We start from the raw sequence: 12,128 nt of genomic DNA on the forward strand, positions 1-12,128 counted from the left end.
CAACAGGTGTTGTACCTAGCATATCTTTCATCTAATTTAAACATGGGCTACTCCCAGAGAGCCACACACTCTCATGTCCAATGTGTTGCCACATCCTGAGAAGCACAAGCTCTGACGACAATAAATCAGACCGGCCTCTCTCTATTCTCCAGCTCTCTCTATTCTCCAGCTCTCTTGCGTTCTCTATTTTCCAGCTCTCTCTATTCTCGAGCTCTCTCTATTCTCGAGCTCTCTATTCTCAAGCTCTCTCTATTCTCCAGCTCTCTCTATTCTCCAGCTCTCTCTATTCTCCAGCTCTCTTGCGCTCTCTCTATTCTCCCGCTCTCTCTATTCTCCCGCTCTCTTGCGCTCTCTATTCTCCCGCTCTCTTTCTCTAGCGCTCTCTATTCTCCCGCTCTCTCTATTCTCCAGCTCTCTCTATTCTCCAACTCTCTCTATTATCCCGCTCTCCAGCTCTCTCTATACTCCCGCTCACTCTATTCTCCAGCTCTCTCTATTCTCCAGCTCTCTCTATTCTCCCGCTCTCTCTATTCTCCCGCTCTCTCTATTCTCCCGCTCTCTCTATTCTCCCGCTCTCTCTATTCTCCAGCTCTCTATTCTCCAGCTCTCTCTATTCTCCCGCTCTCTCTATTCTCCAGCTCTCTCTATACTCCCGCTCACTCTATTCTCCAGCTCTCTCTATTCTCCAGCTCTCTCTATTCTCCCGCTCTCTCTATTCTCCCGCTCTCTCTATTCTCCCGCTCTCTCTATTCTCCCGCTCTCTCTATTCTCCCGCTCACTCTATTCTCCCGCTCTCTCTATTCTCCCGCTCTCTCTATTCTCCCGCTCACTCTATTCTCCAGCTCTCTTGCGCTCTCTATTCTCCCGCTTTCTCTATTCTCCAGCTCTCTCTATTCTCCAGCTCTCTCTATTCTCCAGCTCTCTCTATACTCCCGCTCACTCTATTCTCCAGCTCTCTCTATTCTCCCGCTCACTCTATTCTCCCGCTCACTCTATTCTCCAGCTCTCTCTATTCTCCAGCTCTCTCTATTCTCCAGCTCTCTTGCGCTCTCTATTTTTCCAGCTCTCTCTATTCTCCAGCTCTCTCTCTATTCTCCAGCTCTCTCTATTCTTCCGCTCTCTCTATTCTCCCGCTCTCTCTATTCTCCCGCTCTCTCTATTCTCCTGCTCACTCTATTCTCCAGCTCTCTCTATTCTCCAGCTCTCTCTATTCTCCAGCTCTCTTGCGCTCTCTATTTTTCCAGCTCTCTCTATTCTCCAGCTCTCTCTATTCTCCAGCTCTCTTGCGCTCTCTATTTTTCCAGCTCTCTCTATTCTCCAGCTCTCTCTATTCTCCAGCTCTCTTGCGCTCTCTATTCTCCAGCTCTCTCTATTCTCCCGCTCTCTCTGTTCTCCCGCTCTCTCTGTTCTCCCGCTCTCTCTATTCTCCCGCTCTCTCTATTCTCCAGCTCTCTTGCGCTCTCTATTCTCCAGCTCTCTCTATTCTCCAGCTCTCTTGCGCTCTCTATTCTCCCGCTCTCTCTATTCTCCAGCTCTCTTTCTCTCTCTATTCTCCAGCTCTCTCTATTCTCCAGCTCTCTCTATTCTCCCTCTCTCTATTCTCCAGCTCTCTCTATTCTCCCGCTCTCTCTATTCTCCCGCTCTCTCTATTCTCCAGATCTCTTGCTCTCTCTATTCTCCAGCTCTATTGCTCTCTCTATTCTCCAGCTCTCTTGCTCTCTCTATTCTCCAGTTCTCTATTCTCCCGCTCTCTTGCTCTCTCTATTCTCCAGCTCTCTCTATTCTCCTGCTCTCTCTATTCTCCCGCTCTCTCTGTTCTCCCTCTCTCTCTATTCTAAAGCTCTCTTGCTCTCTCTCTATTCTCCAGCTCTCTCTATTCTCCAGCTCTCTCTATTCTCTCTCTTGCTCTCTCTCTCTATTCTCCAGCTCTCTCTATTCTCCAGCTCTCTCTATTCTCCAGCTCTCTCTATTCTCCAGCTCTCTCTATTCTCCAGCTCTCTCTATTCTCCAGCTCTCTATTCTCCAGCTCTCTTGCTCTCTCTCTATTCTCCAGCTCTCTTGCTCTCTCTATTCTCCAGCTCTCTCTATTCTCCCGCTCTCTCTATTCTCCAGCTCTCTCTATTCTCCAGCTCTCTCTATTCTCCAGCTCTCTCTATTCTCCAGCTCTCTCTATTCTCCAGCTCTCTCTATTCTCCAGCTATCTTGCTCTCTCTATTCTCCAGCTCTCTCTATTCTCCAACCTATGTTCCGCCTATGTGGCATCTTAGCAGCCCCTCAGGATTCGCAAGTACTGGCAGATATTTTGGGCTGTAATTTCCTGTTTCTAATAGGTACCAATCAGATACTCCGCATCGTTCACCTCTATTATAACGCAGCTTGTTTTGTTCAGTCATCTCCAATTTCCACTCCTGGATTGTAACATTATCCTTCTGGATACAAATACAATCGACCTTAAGTGGTTCCTCAAGAGAACAGCGCAGTGACCCACATGGGATTTTAACCAATAGTGTTTTGTTGGTGACAAGGCCCTCCGGACTCTGCACTGCTCTCTTCAACATAACGCCTTGCATTTCCTTGTGCACTGGGGACTAAGGGGATTTAGCAACTCAGTCCAGTTAGTAAGCAAAGTTCAACAGAGACAAACTCCCAGAATGAAATAAATAAAGCAGGGGTCCCTGAAGGTGTAGAGAGAAACAAATATCTCAACAGTGACCTTTTTTCCTCTTCATCATCCAGGGAAGCGATCCCAGTTTGGCTGTATGTGCAGCTGGCTGAGTCACGCATCAGGCCTGATTAAAAGCAGCAGTGCTCTCCGGGCAAGCCCCATTTCTTTTACAGGGCCAGGAGTGCAGCGGGCCAGGGCCACTATGCTCAGTCTGTGGACACGACCTTGGCGGGGCATGATGGCGCGAGAGACCCAAGCCAGGGCACCACAGTGTCTATAACCCCATCAACACACACACAAACACAACACAAACCACACGCATGTCATCTCCAATTGGGCTCATCATTATCTAGAGCCCTACACCTTGTCACCCCCCCTATTGCATATTGACTGGTAAGCTTTGACTGAAATAATTCTTGTCGAGAATCAAATCTACCTACAAACCAAATATTGCTGCATCACAGTTGATTTTCTAGAGCCGTCAGAAAATTAACATCAAGAATACACATGTTGAAAACGGTGTATATCGCATACCAGAGTAGTTTGAGAGATAACAATCATTTCTAAAACTCTCCTAAAAAATGAAAAATCCCTCTATGGCAACAGTCCAACGCTCGGTTTTCCTTATTATACATACAGCAGAAACCATTAGTCAGATGAAGGCTGTGATCAAATCAGCTCTACAGCATAACAGCTCTGGCATTATGAAGCAGCCATGTTCCTTAAGACAACAGATGGCACAGTGTTCAATGCACTAACATCCTTAGGTTGGTAAAGACATCTAGCAGCTTTCCACATACAACTGGTGCTGAAAGCTTTGTTCAAGAGCTGGGGCAGTCATTCGCTGTCCACAAGTGCAGTGCTGAAATGAGATACCATAGCCACTGAGCAGAGCAGCCACCCCCCTTTCACAAGCGTTTAGATAGGGATGAATGTAAATAAGGAAGCAGAGTGTTTTGCTATTGCTTGGATTTGCTGTACGGCAACCGAGTAAGAGACTAATGAAAATAAGCTTATTCTTTCCTCCTGCTCCTTAGACTAAACTCATTCCCATCAAGATGTCGATTGCCACTGGCCATCTAAGACAATTACAAGGTCATCTCTGTCACGTCTAGACTGTTCATTTGCACCCTTCTCCCGGCAATTAAAACACTTGCACTGGGCAAGAAGATATGTCATTAGTGGACTGTAAGGAAGAGAATGAACCTCGGGCAAAGAATCTGTCGTAAAATGTTCCTTCACAAATCCAACAGTTACACTGACCTCTACCAGAGCCACGTCCTCACATCATCTATATGGCTGTTTTATGATATGTCCAGATAAAGGGATTGTTGTGTTGTTTGTAATACTCAAGCTGCCCTCCTGGCCAGGCCTCTCTCCTAAAAAGAGATATGATTGTTTATAAATGGCTAAAGAAAGAATATCATTGTAGCGGGAATAAGAAGCTTCCTTTCTGTCCATCGGCATGAGTATCAGATAGTGAAAAAGAGGTAGCCTCTGCTTGAACTGGTCTGATGATCCGAGCTGCAGGCTACACTCGGCCACTAATCAGATGGTCCATCAAGACGGATTTCAAAAACACAAATCAAACAAAACATATCTGTAAGCTATTTAAACATAACATTTAAGGCCTCCCGAGTGGCGCATGGGTGTAAGGCTGTGCCACTAGAGATTCTGGGTTCCAGTCCAGGCTCTGTCGCAGCCGGACGCGACCGGGAGACCCATTGGGCGACGCACAATAGGTCCAGCGTCGTCCAGGTTAGGGGAGGGTTAATGGGCATTGTGTCAAGTACCAGTGCAGCTTGGTTGGGTTGTGTTTCAGAGGATGCACGGCTCTCGACCTTGGCCTCTCCCGAGTCCGTACGGGAGTTGCAGCAATGAGACAAGACTAACTACCAATTGGATACCACGAAATTGTGGAGAAAAAGGGCTAATAAATAAATAAATAAATACATAACATTTAATCATTCTGCAAATCTTATTGATCATCATAGAAGCTAGTCTGGCAGTGTCTGGAAGTTCCAAGTATTCAGAACCCTTGACTTTTTCCACATTTTGCGACATTACAGCCTTATCCTAAAATTTATTAAATACAAAATGTTCCTCATCAATCTACACACAATGCCTAAAATTGACAAAGCAAAAACAGATTAAAAAAAATGTTTGTTCATTAAATATCACATTTACATAAGTATTCAGACTCTTTTCTCAGTACTTTGTTGAAGTACTTAAAAATAATGGGGTGCAAAGGAGAAAAATAAATAAATAAATAAATAAAATAAATACAGTGGGGAAAGAGGTAGTTGTTTGGGCTAAATTATAGGTGGGCTATGTACAGGTGCAGTAATATGTGAGCTGATCTGACAGTTGGTGCTTAAAGCTAGTGAGGGAGATAAATGTTTCCAGTTTCAGAGATTTTTGTAGTTCGTTCCAGTCATTGGCAGCAGAGAACTGGAAGGAGAGGCGGCCAAAGAAAGAATTGGTTTTGGGGGTGACTAGAGAGATATACCTGCTGGAGCGTGTGCTACAGGTGGGAGATGCTATGGTGACCAGCGAGCTGAGATAAGGGGGGACTTTACCTAGCAGGGTCTTGTAGATGACATGGAGCCAGTGGGTTTGGTGACGAGTATGAAGCGAGGGCCAGCCAACGAGAGCGTACAGGTCGCAATGGTGGGTAGTATATGGGGCTTTGGTGACAAAACAGATTGCACTGTGATAGACTGCATCCAATATGTTGAGTAGGGTATTGGAGGCTATTTTGTAAATGACATCGCCGAAGTCGAGGATTGGTAGGATGGTCAGTTTTACAAGGGTATGTTTGGCAGCATGAGTGAAGTATGCTTTGTTGTGAAATAGGAAGCCAATTCTAGATTTAACTTTGGATTGGAGATGTTTGATATGGGTCTGGAAGGAGAGTTTACAGTCTAACCTAATCTACAGTCTAATTGCTCGGCCTCTGACCGCAAGGCACTACAAAGGGTAGTGCATATGGCCAAGTATATCACTGGGGCTAAACTGCCTGCCATCCAAGACCTCTACACCAGGCGGTGCCAGAGGAAGGCCCTAACAATTATCAAAGACCCCAGCCACCCCAGTCATATAATTTTCTCTCTACTGCACGGCAAGCGGTTTTTAACAGTACAAAAAAACTTTGATTTGAGGACCTTCAATGCTGCAGACATTTTTGGGTACCCTTCCCCACATCTGTACCTCGACACAATCCTGTTTCGGAGCTCTAAGGACAATTCCTTAGACCTTATGGCTCGGTTTTTGCTCTGACATGCGCTGTCAACTGTGGGACCTTATATAGAGAGGTGTGTGCCTTTCCATATCATGTCCAATCAATTGAATTTACCACAGGTTGACTCCAATCAGGTTGTAGAAACATCTCAAGGATGATCCATGGAAACAGGATGCACCTACTTATGTAAATGAGTTGTCTGTTTTTAGCTTTTAATACATGTGCAAAAATGTCTAAAAACCAGTTCTTGCTTTATATTATTTTATACTAATACAATTGCTCAGATAAATTCATTTGGTTTTACAAGTATTAAATACATCAACAACAAAAAGTCAAAATGATTGGCACCCATTTAAAATATTCCAGCACTGACCTCTTGCAAGGATAATGGCATAGAGATGTTGTCTAAAATGTTTTTATGAGATTGTAGAACACATTGGGAGGGATCTTGATTATTCCTCCATACAGAACCTTTCCAGATCCTTGTTCTCCTTCGTCTGCGCTTAGGGATTTCCCTCTTCAATTCAAAACATAGGTTTTCATTGGGGTTCAATTCTGGAGACTGAGATGACGGTTGCAAAATGTTGATTTTGTGGTCAATTAACCATGTCTTTGTGGATTTTGATGTGTGCTTGGGGTTATTGTCTTGCTGGAAGATCCACTTGAAGCCAATGTTCAGCTTCCTGGCAGAGTCAACCAGGTTTTGGGCTAAAATGTCTTGGTACCCTCGTAGAGTTCATGACTCCGTTGACCTGAAAGTAACAGCCACGAAAATCCACTTCTTTAAGCTGAAAGACGATGGCCAAAGCTTAACCATGATGTTGCATAACGATTTAAGTCAATGAGTCATCGTTTAAGTCAAAATACGATATATTTGGCCTTGAAGTGGGAAATCCGTGTCAATGCCATAAAGTTTCCTCAAATGAGATGATGTGCAAATACTTTTCAGACTACGTTTCTTTTCAGGACTGGGTTTTATTTGAATGTTACCTCCCACCCACCAGCATGGCATTGCTTTTTGATCAAAAACACCTACAAAGATCTCCTTCTTCGCGATTCGCGACTGAGCTGAGCCAAACAGCCTTTCTACTTCCACTTGGGCGCCTAAGCCATGGAGCAAATAAAAATTGGATGTACAAAATGTTGCACGTCCACTTTTTTAACCAGACAATAATCATAATCCATTGGCTAATTTTCACAAAAAATATATAATGAACATTTTATAAATAATAATTGAATGATATGATTGCATTTTTCAACACTGCCTCCCCTGTCACCCCAAGATGAATGGTTTTGAACACTAAAGTTTTGCTTTGATTGGTGCGGCTAGAAAGCACTACTTCACAACAAGTGTCTAGTCTATAATGCAAAGGCAGCACAAAAAGAAAACGCAAGTTACCTGTTTATCTACTGCATTTCATTGTGCCGTTGTTACATTTGTATTGGTGTTTCGTCCGCTCAGGGTGCTGTTGCATATCATTGAGCGGCATGCATCATGACCTACCAAAGGTCACACCTTGTCCATTACAATGTAATATGTCTAATTATCCATATTCACTTTTTCTATGGCGGATTCGCAACCGCAATTTATGGTAGACGCCAAAACGTTGGAGATCACAACAGATGCCAAAGTTTAAAAAATACCAGTTTCCCCTATCCATCTGTGGCACAGTTTTTTTCCCCCAAAGTTAAAGAAACCATACAACTTTATGCACAAGGACTACTTTGAACAATTTCCAACACATTTACAGTGAACACGCAGTTTGTGCTGTTGGCGCCATCGTTCTTCAATTAAATGTGTCGTTGGTTTTTGCTTGGCATATAAGTCTCAGCGTCTCTGCCCGAAGACAAATCCAGCTCCAGAAGAAGCCAGAGCCAGCTGGCTAATCTTTTGAATACTGCGTGGTTAAAACATTTATTTTTAAAGATAGCTAAATAAGGTTAGCACGATAGCTAGCTAGATAAGGTTAGCTACACTCACTCAAAGTTGTCATTGCCCTATTAGTTGTTTCTCTCCACTCTGAAACCACAACTACGCTCACACTCCACACTCCCAGATGTATTAAGCCTGTGTCGAGCATTTTCGCTCTCGGCCGGGAATCATGCCAAAATAGGGGTGTCAACTTCCTACGAAGGGTGCCTTTAACAAGAGCCCCAGGACAAGTGGAAGCAAAATAGCCCCATAACATTTTTTTTTTTAATCCACCACCATATTTTACAGTAGGTATGAGCTTATTTACTGTATGCACACACATCCTTGTTTCAACACCAAACCCACCACTGGTGTGCATGGTCAAAGAGCCCTATTTTGGTGTCCTCTGACCACAGCACCGGTTCCAATTCAAGTGCCAATGCCGTTGAGAAAACTCCAGGCATTAACATTTATTGGTTGCTCTCGATAAAGGCTTTTTTTCCCCCTGGCAACCCTTCCAAAGAGGCTATTGGCATGGAGGTGGTGTTTAATTGTAGATTTGGCATCCAGACGATGTGACCAAGTTCTGTAATTCTTCAATTTTTCTTTGCCTTCCGGACCATCTTTCCTCACTGTGTGTGGGGACAACATACGTCCAATACTAGGCAAGTTTACTCCTGTTCCAGTGGTTTTAAAACGGACTAAATGTTGCCGTAAGTGGTATGTTTTTGCAATGTTTTTTTGTACCCATTGCCGGATGAAGGTCAACAACATTTGTCTCTATTTGTGAGCTCTTTGCCTTTTCCCATGGTGACGGATGACAAAGGGATTTTACATGCGTTACCTCATCTGTATACCCCAGTGAAACAGGAAGCCATGGAAATCCACAACACAAAGTAAAAGCTTCATGCAGATTGAATATTTTGGATTGATTTAGAAGAAGCTTTAAGGTGCCTACTAATATGTACACAATCTATTTTTTTGAGCGATTGTATTAGTATAAAATAATATTTTTTAAACATCTTTTGCATAAAATATAGCTCAGTATTTTATTTATGTATTTTCTACCGTCATTTTCCCTCGTCTTTATGAAGGGTGACAATAACTTTGGACCTGATTGTACGAGTGAGTGAGGCCCACTGTTGCTGTCAGTGTGTCTCTGCTGTGACCCACCCTGGATAAGTTTGTCCACTGGGGTGTGAGGTCCAGGTGTGATGATGCTACTTCATTAAAGTTGCAATGCAGCCGTTTTTATCTCAATATCTAATCATATCTCGGTAACAATTAAGTACTTTACAGTGCTTGTTGCCTGCCCCCCCCCCCCCCGGGTGAATGTTTTGGTTTTTGCCCTAACACTACACAGCTGATTCAGATAATCAAAGCTTAATAATAAGTTGGTTAATTCAATCAGCTGTGTAGTGCTAGGGCATAAACCAAAATGTGCACCCAGGGGAGGCTCCAGGCCCAAGTTTTGGAAAACCTGACCTAGGGTACCTCTACCGGCTGAAAGTAAGGTGTCGATGGTGTGTTACCCTCATCTGGCAAGGCGTTGGGGTGGAGAGAAGATAACATGCGCCGCCAGAAGTCTGGAGTGACCTTGTTGCGTTTAAGTTCAGTTACCTTTCCAGAGACCGGGAGATGCCCCCAGGTGGACTGCGACTATGGAGTGTGTGTGTGTAGCCAATGGCTGGATCAGTAGCTTATTTAATTCCAGAGGAAACAAACGTGACAAAATTACATAACTGTCATTAAAATGGAGGAGCTGTGCCTCATCTACAACACTGAGCACCACCTTGACAATAGTTACACTGAGCACCACCTTGACAATAGTTACACTGAGCACCACCTTGACAATAGTTACACTGAGCACCACCTTGACAATAGTTACACTGAGCACCACCTTGACAATAGTTACACTGAGCACCACCTTGACAATAGTTACACTGAGCACCACCTTGACAATAGTTACACTGAGCACCACCTTGACAATAGTTATACTGAGCACCACCTTGACAATAGTTACACTGAGCACCACCTTGACAATAGTTATACTGAGCACCACCTTGACAATAGTTACACTGAGCACCACCTTGACAATAGTTACACTGAGACACACTGAGCACCACCTTGACAATAGTTATACTGAGCACCACCTTGACAATAGTTACACTGAGCACCACCTTGACAATAGTTATACTGAGCACCACCTTGACAATAGTTACACTGAGCACCACCTTGACAATAGTTATACTGAGCACCACCTTGACAATAGTTACACTGAGCACCACCTTGACAATAGTTATACTGAGCACCACCTTGACAATAGTTACACTGAGCACCACCTTGACAATAGTTATACTGAGCACCACCTTGACAATAGTTACACTGAGCACCACCTTGACAATAGTTACACTGAGTACCACCTTGACAATAGTTACACTGAGTACCACCTTGACAATAGTTACACTGAGTACCACCTTGACAATAGTTACACTGAGTACCACCTTGACAATAGTTACACTGAGCACCACCTTGACAATAGTTACACTGAGTACCACCTTGACAATAGTTACACTGAGTACCACCTTGACAATAGTTACACTGAGTACCACCTTGACAATAGTTACACTGAGCACCACCTTGACAATAGTTATACTGAGCACCACCTTGACAATAGTTACACTGAGCACCACCTTGACAATAGTTACACTGAGCACCACCTTGACAATAGTTACACTGAGCACCACCTTGACAATAGTTACACTGAGTACCACACCACCTTGACAATAGTTACACTGAGCACCACCTTGACAATAGTTACACTGAGCACCACCTTGACAATAGTTATACTGAGCACCACCTTGACAATAGTTGTCAAGTGTTAAACGACCCAATGCCTACATCTACTTATAGGCTAAGCTAGTAATAAAGTCTAATTCACACCATTCATCATTGCGTGATGTGAGCCAACAAACAAGCTATCCCTGCGGGAAATATTGCCAAGCCACTTGTACTACCCATGTAGTAATACGAATGTATCCTCTCCCCTATAGGATTTTGACTATCCTCTCCCCTCAATTGATGCTGCTGTAACCCAGACAATGCAGAAAGAAACCGAATGACTCCGAGAAGCACTCATTTATAGCATAAACATAACGCGTTTCTTATTACTTGACGACAGTCGATTATTTATGTCGATTGGAAAGCAGCAACATTATTATTGTAGGCTGGTGCAGACAATCACAGGTCTGATGATAGCGAGGTCCATAGCCTAGGCAACTGCAAAGCCATACCACGGGGGTCGGGGAGTCTAGGGGAACAACCTCTACTATAAACACCTGAACCAATATTTAAATGTTTCTTTATAGGAGGTCATTCCCCATGGAAATGTTCAGTGGTCTTACCTGGCCATTATTCTGTACTCCAACACCCGATACACAGACAACGTGGTTTGTTAGAATTATCCCGGAGTTCGCGGCAGAATTCCAGAGGTTTTGAATATTTAAAATAGAGCATGTAGGTGAAACGCTGCAGACTTCTTCGTCTTCTGGAAAGACGTGCCGTTATGAACCCCCGGAATCCCCGCATTAGACAATAGTTGTCTTCCTCCACCGCATTGAAGACAGCAGCAGAATCATCACTCCCCCCCGACTCAGCGGTGCTGATGGTTCGGTATTGGGTTGAGGGCGCGGTCAACGGTAGTTGACCAATCATGTGCACTCCCAATGAAATGTACATGTGCATTGCCATGGAGGACAATCACAAACGTATTGGGTTGAACCTGTAGGCCCATCTTTTCTCATTACCCTGTCAAATACATAGCGACATAATTGGGACATTTTAGTGATGGTTTTCACCGAATTTGATTGATTAAATAGTCAATTCGAGGACAGGTGTAATGGTGGGGGGGACCTTCTGAGCATTTCGGGTGTATAACTTACCAAGTGCTTTTAAAAATATATATATATTTGAGGCTATTATATACCCTATTTCACATGCTAAATAGTCTGCTCTCATGTGTATAAACGCTGCACACATGATAACTGGCCTTGGACCTAATCCAAGCCCTTTATTTTCTCTCTCAGCTCCATAAAGCTGTTAATGCAGTGTGACAACATCATACGGGTTTGGACATCTCCCTCAATAATAACCTTGCTTGCGTTATTTTAAAAAAACGACCACAATATAAATAGGACTAGCCATTGTGAGATGGCTTCAGTTTTCACAGGCCAGTAAATGCCTACAGGATGCAAGAGGTAGAGTTACTATGGTGACAAATCCTCAGCCTACCAAATTGGAAGTTGACAGGA

The 12,128-nt window shown here is 43.7% G+C and overlaps 1 protein-coding gene and 1 pseudogene across 1 annotated transcript in view; both read right to left on the reverse strand.

Annotated features, from left to right (window-relative positions):
* LOC124006284 (neurexin-2-like) overlaps positions 1-11,452 on the reverse strand; it is a 401,953-nt gene extending 390,501 nt beyond the window's left edge. The window contains 1 exon segment of the mRNA XM_046316207.1: positions 11,223-11,452. The gene's annotated coding sequence lies outside the window, so the exon portion shown is untranslated.
* LOC123990481 overlaps positions 1-12,128 on the reverse strand; it is a 53,282-nt pseudogene that overhangs the window by 10,193 nt on the left and 30,961 nt on the right.

The sequence above is a fragment of the Oncorhynchus gorbuscha genome, linkage group LG02, assembly GCF_021184085.1.
Source record: "Oncorhynchus gorbuscha isolate QuinsamMale2020 ecotype Even-year linkage group LG02, OgorEven_v1.0, whole genome shotgun sequence".
In the NCBI taxonomy this organism is placed as follows: domain Eukaryota; kingdom Metazoa; phylum Chordata; class Actinopteri; order Salmoniformes; family Salmonidae; genus Oncorhynchus; species Oncorhynchus gorbuscha.